Genomic DNA, 6,509 nt, shown 5'->3' with positions numbered 1-6,509 from the left:
CCTGTTGCTGACTGAGGCAGAAGGAGGGAATTTGAAGAAATCCCCAAAGTAGATGCAGCCCTTGGGGATGAAATTGGAGTGTGTACGGACACTTCAGCTACCTTTATTTTAATCATTGACAGCTTAAAATAAGAACTCTTTAATTAGAAACATTCCCTTAATTGAATTGTAATCAAGCTTTTAGTGCTGGCTAGCCATGTGATCTATTAACACCCACCTCTCTCCAAGCATTGCCTAGTTACACCTCTTCTTATGGAGTAATATTTATTAGGGAGCCTGGGCCAGGGGCTGCTGATTTTGGCTATGCATGTAGCAGTCAGTACTGCAGGGAGCCCATCTCCATCAGGGATGCCAGTGCTCCAGCAGTGCAGCAGGTAACTTCTGCCCCAGTGTATGAAAAAGGAAACTGTTATATATGGCACAAGTAGCAGGATCTCAGCTAGAGAGAGGCCAGCCGGGGTTGGGTTAGAGAGGGAATAAATTTGAGGGACAAGCAGAATCCATGCTCACAAACTTTGCTGGGCCATCTCCATTCCTCCCAGTGATCAAAGTGGTGGGTAGCTGCAGCACCATTTTCCTCTGTGCACCTCTCCAAAGAATAACATTCCCTCAGGTTAGCACTGTACTAGGCACCAAACAAGCTACACTAGGAGTCTGTTCAGACTACAGCACGTGGAAGGCTGTCTAACCCTCCAAACCCAGCAGTGAGGTGCAGCTCACACATTCAAAACAACATTCCTGAATGAGGCCCCAGGAAGCCTCACCTTGTCCTGTCTCCCTGGTTTGCCAGGAAGGGATCTTTGGATGCAAGAGCATGGAAGGGAGTCCAAGCCCCTCAGCTCAGCAACTGGGGGCCCTGCACCTGAGACACCTCCTGTCTACCTTTCCCAGGATTCAGAAGTGGTCAGTGCATCCCTAGGTGATAAAGGGAGTGCTGCTGCTGCAGGCAGACAAGCAGAAGATGGGCTACATTTGGCTACTGTCCTATACACACAAAACCCTCGGGCTCTCACTGCAGTGCTGTAGAGGAAGCCCACGGCAAAGTGTCTTGAGCTGAATCTTGTGGGCTGGTGTACCCAAGAGACCTATACCTCACTGGGCACCCAGCCAACCTCTCCACTGCCCACCATGTCGTTCCTCAGGTAGGAAAAGAAAAGAAGGGCTAGAGTTGTGCTGTTTATTCACAGTGTCACGGCTGGGTGGGTGGCCTTCCAGAGTCACGGTATATGATATTCATAGCACCTAGTAAAACTCATGGGAAAGCTGAGCTCCAGTGACCTAGCAGACCTCAGAGAGCTGCCAGGTCACATTTGGCAGCTCTGCCTGATCAACAAAGAGCAGAATCCCATTTCACCCACTCTCTGGAGAAGGACAAACTGCTTTGAAGACCAAGGTCAGTTTGCCACAGAGATACTTGTGTGTGCTAGGGAAGTGTGAGCAATCAGGGGAAGACCAGACAAAACATTGACATCGTGCTGAAGTTCTACTTCTCCAAGGCCAGTGAAAGTAAGAAGAGATGAGACGCAAGAACAAACACATTGCCACCTGCAATTCAACAGCAAAGATACCTAGGAGGAAGGTGTCTGTGGCTCGACACATCTGACAGGGCTGACAGAGTTGTTCAAAGCATTGACTCAGAGCTCATTCAGAACATGCAGCCCCCACTCTAAAAACAGTGATCGATGTCCATAGGGTCTCTTTTACACAACATGCACCTAGTTTCTCAGTGCTTTAATAATAATAATATATTTGCCTTTTCAATACTCATACAGCAGCATTTTAGAGAAGATCAAGCATTCCTGGAGGAAAGGTCTAATGCAGTCTGCGAGGTGGGGATGCTGATCTGAGTACTTTACCAGAGCGCTCTGCAGATTAGAGCATTTTCTAGAGTCAGGTGCAAGCCCCCCTTCACATGCAGCAGGGAGCAATAAATACTCCTACAAATGAGACATCAGGATCCCAGGATAGCACAAGGCTAAAAACAAAGCAAAATGCCAAAATAAATTAAACATAGCTAATAGCTACCTCTGAAAAGATTACTGCGAGTGACTCGCTCAGCATCAGGTAGGAAATCCGCAGCAGGGGCAAGGATCCAGGCCAGCGCACAACTGCCTCAGCAATGAGTCACTCCTTTGTCTTCACACTTTTGGGGAAAAAAAAAAAAACAACACAACAACAGAAAGAAGAGATGATGCTGAGTCCCTGCAAAGAGCCTTCTTCATGACACAGCCCATACTCATCCAGAACACCATCTAACTTATGTGCTGCAGGTGTCCTGTGGAAAATAAATCTGTGGCCACATAATTAAAGACTCGACCATAATTCATATGCATGAGGACATTGAAGGGCAGTTGTACAGCCAGCCTTGGTGCTGACATTTCTCAGTGATGAGAAATGTGTATTTGATATAACAGAGAGTAACAATTGCCTGTTGTCCTCAGCAAGGAGCAGGACTAGAAAGAGGTAACATGTGCTGTTGGGTGGCATTGGGATAACAGCACAGGAACAGTAAGAGCTGGAAAGAAGACTTGGGAGAAGACCCTTTTCGGACACTGGAGATGTCTCCAGTCCCAGAAACAGAAGCTGATATGGCTGGCCTCTCTCATTCCTTTGTTCCCCCTCTCCGATTTCCCACTTTTGATTTCTCTTCTCATCAGGAAGCCTTGGGCTCTGGGCTCAGCCACTGCGCCCTTTCAGGTCCACCTCACTTGCCTTTCCCTGTTTCTTCTCCCACTGTATTCCCAGGTCCAGTATCCTGCCCAGACAGTACCAGGCTGGCTCAGTTGCTTGGCCAGTCAACCCTAGCCTTCCCAGCACATGCTGTCCTGCTCCACACAAGCTGCCCCCTATTACCAGTACAAGCTTTCCTTTGCAGTTGGATGGATGACGGGAGCTCCCCTCCATCATCTGTCACTAGAAACTCCCACCACCCAGGCAGATGGGCTGAATTCCTCTGATCCCCTCTCCGCATCTCACTGACAATCCCCCCTCCTCTTCTCTTCTTGCTCCCCATCAGTAATCACCACGCCTTTGCTCTTCCTATTCCCCATCTCACTCCCCCAGCCAGCCCTGCTTTCTGCTTCCAGTCTTCCTGCTCAGCTATCCCAAGTCATTACAGCAGCTGTCAGGCAATAGCCCCTTTCCCAAACAGACCCAGCATTTCCCTGCAGCCCATGGTCTCATCTGCCTCCCAGTCTCATTTGCTGTTCCCCAGATTTTTGGTTCTCTCCCTTGAGTTTTATTCCTTCTGTACTCAAATCAGAGACTTTTGTCCATTAGGCTTCCCAGAGCAAATGCAAATAATGCGTGACGCATAAGAACAGCTCAAGAAGGGAGCTCCCAGTTTCCTCCTGCAGTGCTCCACCCTGGGAAAGCCCATAGGCTGTCATGACAGACTCAGAAACCAAAAGGGTTGGGCAGGTTAGCAAAGGTTGAGAAGTTTGTAGCTGTGAAGCTGTGACAAGTCTTCTTTCCATGTTTAGCAAAACCATGTAATTTGTCCATGCTGGTGCGAGAGAATAGTAGTGTTTCACAGAGCTGGCAAAACACAGCCTCCATGACACAAGAACTGATGTCCTGCCCAAGGCCAAGCCCATAAGTTCCACAATTTTTGTCCCCTGGGCTATATATATACATAGTCTAGCCCAGGAAAACTAGTGGTGGGTCCACATTTTCAGAAAGAACTAAATAAATGTGCCCAATTCCAGCTGAGACAATCTCTATAGAAAATTTCTGCTCCGGTGGTGAAACTTTGACAAAGTTATAAGCAAGTGAAAACAGGGTCTTAAAAGTGTTGGCAACCTTAATAATAGGAGCTGTTCCTGCCACACCTGTAATTAAGTGCATTTATTGCTTTTTTCCATATAGTCTTGTCTATTTTATCCTCGTGGTATTCCCAGCCTCTGTCTGTTTGCAACTGGCTCTCTTTATTACACCCCTGCTGGCTTGCTTTGGTGAAAAAAAAAGAAAAAAAAAGAAAAAAGAAGAAAAAAAAAGGCGGATCTAATGGAGAAAAGAAACAAACAAACAGGAATATTTAGGTGCACTTTCAGAGCTGTGTCAGGCCAGGGCAGATGTATCAGAGAACCACAAGACAGGGCCAAGGTTCCTTGGGAGGAGTTGGACTCAGAGCTGAATCAGCAGGATCTCTTGAAGATGTGTAACCTCATCCTGTTCTCCTGTGTGTTGAGTGCTCTCTGGGCACCAAGGCAGCCGAATGCCTACAGGCTGGTGGAAGGACCTGGCCCAGCAGTCTGGACAAGATGAAGGGCCACAGGGGAGGCACCATGTCTGCTTGAAGAACCCTTTGATTAAAAGATTGGATTTATAGGTGAGGGGACAGTACTGGAAATAATTTCTTTCCAATTCAGCCAGGCTTTCAACACCATCTCCCAATGTTCTGATATCCAAGTAAAGGTGGTGTTGTCTCAATAGGTGGACAAGCAGATGGACACAAAAAAGATTTGTCTGGTCAGGCATAGGGAATAGTTAATTGTTAATGGGTTGTACTCTACCTAGAGGCTGGTACCAAGTGGGATGCCTCAGGGGGCTGTCCTGGGACCTCTCCTGTTTAACATGTTATTGATGATCTGGAGAAGGTGATGGAGTGCACTTCCACCAAGCTTTCAGGAGACATTTAGTTGGAGGGAAAACAAGTCGATATGCCTGAGGGGATGTCAGAGGGACATGAGCAGGCTGGAGGGATGGGCCTGCAGGAGCACTGGGAGTTCAGCAAAGGCAAATGCGCAGCCTTGAACCTGGCAAGGAAGAGGCTCTGGCAACGATGTGGGCTGGGGATAGATGCAGAACAGCTGTGTGGGAAAGGACCTGTGAGTCTTGGTAAAATACAGAGCCAAGCTCTTCACAGTGGTGCTTAGTGGGAGGATGAGAGACAAGGAACATAAGTTTAAAGAAGAGAGGTCCAGCTTGAATACAAAGAAGACCTTTCTGTTCTCAAAGGCAGTCAAGTGTGGGAAAAAGTTACATAGAGAGGCTATACAGTCTCCATCCTAGTAGTTTATAAGATCAAATAAAGCTCCAAGCAACCTCATTTGACCTCTTTGCTGACCCTGCTCTGAGCAGGAAGTCAGACTAGAGCTGTCCTGGGGTCTCTTTCAAACTGAATTATCCTTCAATGCTATGATGCCCAGATCCCCATTTGTGTGTAGCATGTGTCTGGCAAGCGCCAGGTGTGTATGTGCAACACACACGCGTGTCCGTGGCAGGGGTGAGCTGCAAGCCTGAATGAACCCCGTGGGAAGGGTGAGGCTCAAGGGAGACAAAGTATCCCACAGATACGATGGACAATGGGCGAGGAGCACAGCACTGCGGGGGAGCAGTAGCTCCCAATGCCTGTGACAGCTGTGCCAGTTTTGTGCACCCCGAGGAGCTCGCTGAGCACCACAGGAGCAAAGTGGGCTGGCAAGGAGCCTGTGATGTCCCTGAGGCGGGACTCTGTGTGTGTGTGTGCCAGGGGACTGAACACGTAGCCGTAGTAGTGAAATGTGCGTGCAGCACAGGCAGCAGGCGCTGCGGACAGCAGGGAGCGGTGTCTGCGTGGGCTTGCTGCTCACAGCAGCACAAACCGGCCGTAGTTGAAAAGCCTCCCATGTATGAGCATCTCCCAGACGGGCTCTGGGGCGGAGGGGACGGGACAGGACGCAGGCGGTTATGAAAGCAGCTGGCCCAGTCAGAATAATTCGCGTGCTGCTGTGGAAGGAACGGGAGAGATAAACAATGCACTGGAAGGCGGGAGGGCGGGGAGAATGGCTTAAAATGCGTCTTCCCGACATGCCCTGGTGGATTAGTTCAGCATCTCAGCCCAGCTCGTCTTTAATTCTTATGCAAGGGGTTTCTCTGGAAGGGACAGTCTGTCCTCGCCAGCTGAACACCAGGCACAGGGCACCGATTAACAAAAGGCCATCTCACCACCCGTCCCACACAGCGAAGGATGAGAGGCAGCTGGGACTCATTCCCTAGGAGGACTGAGGTTGTGTATTTTTGTTTCTGCCTCACATCATGCTGTTGCTCATCAGAGACTGCAAGACTTGCTCATCTGAGCCTCCCATGGCCTCCTATTCACTTCTAGAAGGTGATGATTAGTATTTGCAAGGCCCCATGTAGGCTATTTTTGGGGAAGCTCTGAGGTCCAACGGCTCCCAGTTCCTACATCTGGATGTTTAGCGGCTAGGGGTGTCTGAGCTGGGAATATGCACAGCACCCAGTCTGTCAGAACTACTGCTTGGAATTGTAGGCAGTGGTACAAAGGTGATAGGTGTTGTGTGTGTACCTGGAGAAGTGCAATGTCCTGGCAACAGCTTTGCTGCAGCTGTGGACACAGGATAGGCAGGGACAGTCTAGGAACTGCTCCTGGCTCATTTATCACTTCCAATGTCCTTCTTTAGCTGTACAGGGAGGTGATGGGTTAAACCCACAGTGGAAGATTAAATCTGTCCTTTGGCCACTGACTGCTTCATGATCTTGGAAAAGTTACTTTGCCTTGCTGTCAG

The sequence above is a fragment of the Sturnus vulgaris genome, chromosome 5, assembly GCF_052056855.1.
Source record: "Sturnus vulgaris isolate bStuVul1 chromosome 5, bStuVul1.hap1, whole genome shotgun sequence".
NCBI classification, from domain to species: domain Eukaryota; kingdom Metazoa; phylum Chordata; class Aves; order Passeriformes; family Sturnidae; genus Sturnus; species Sturnus vulgaris.
This window is presented reverse-complemented; position numbering follows the sequence as displayed.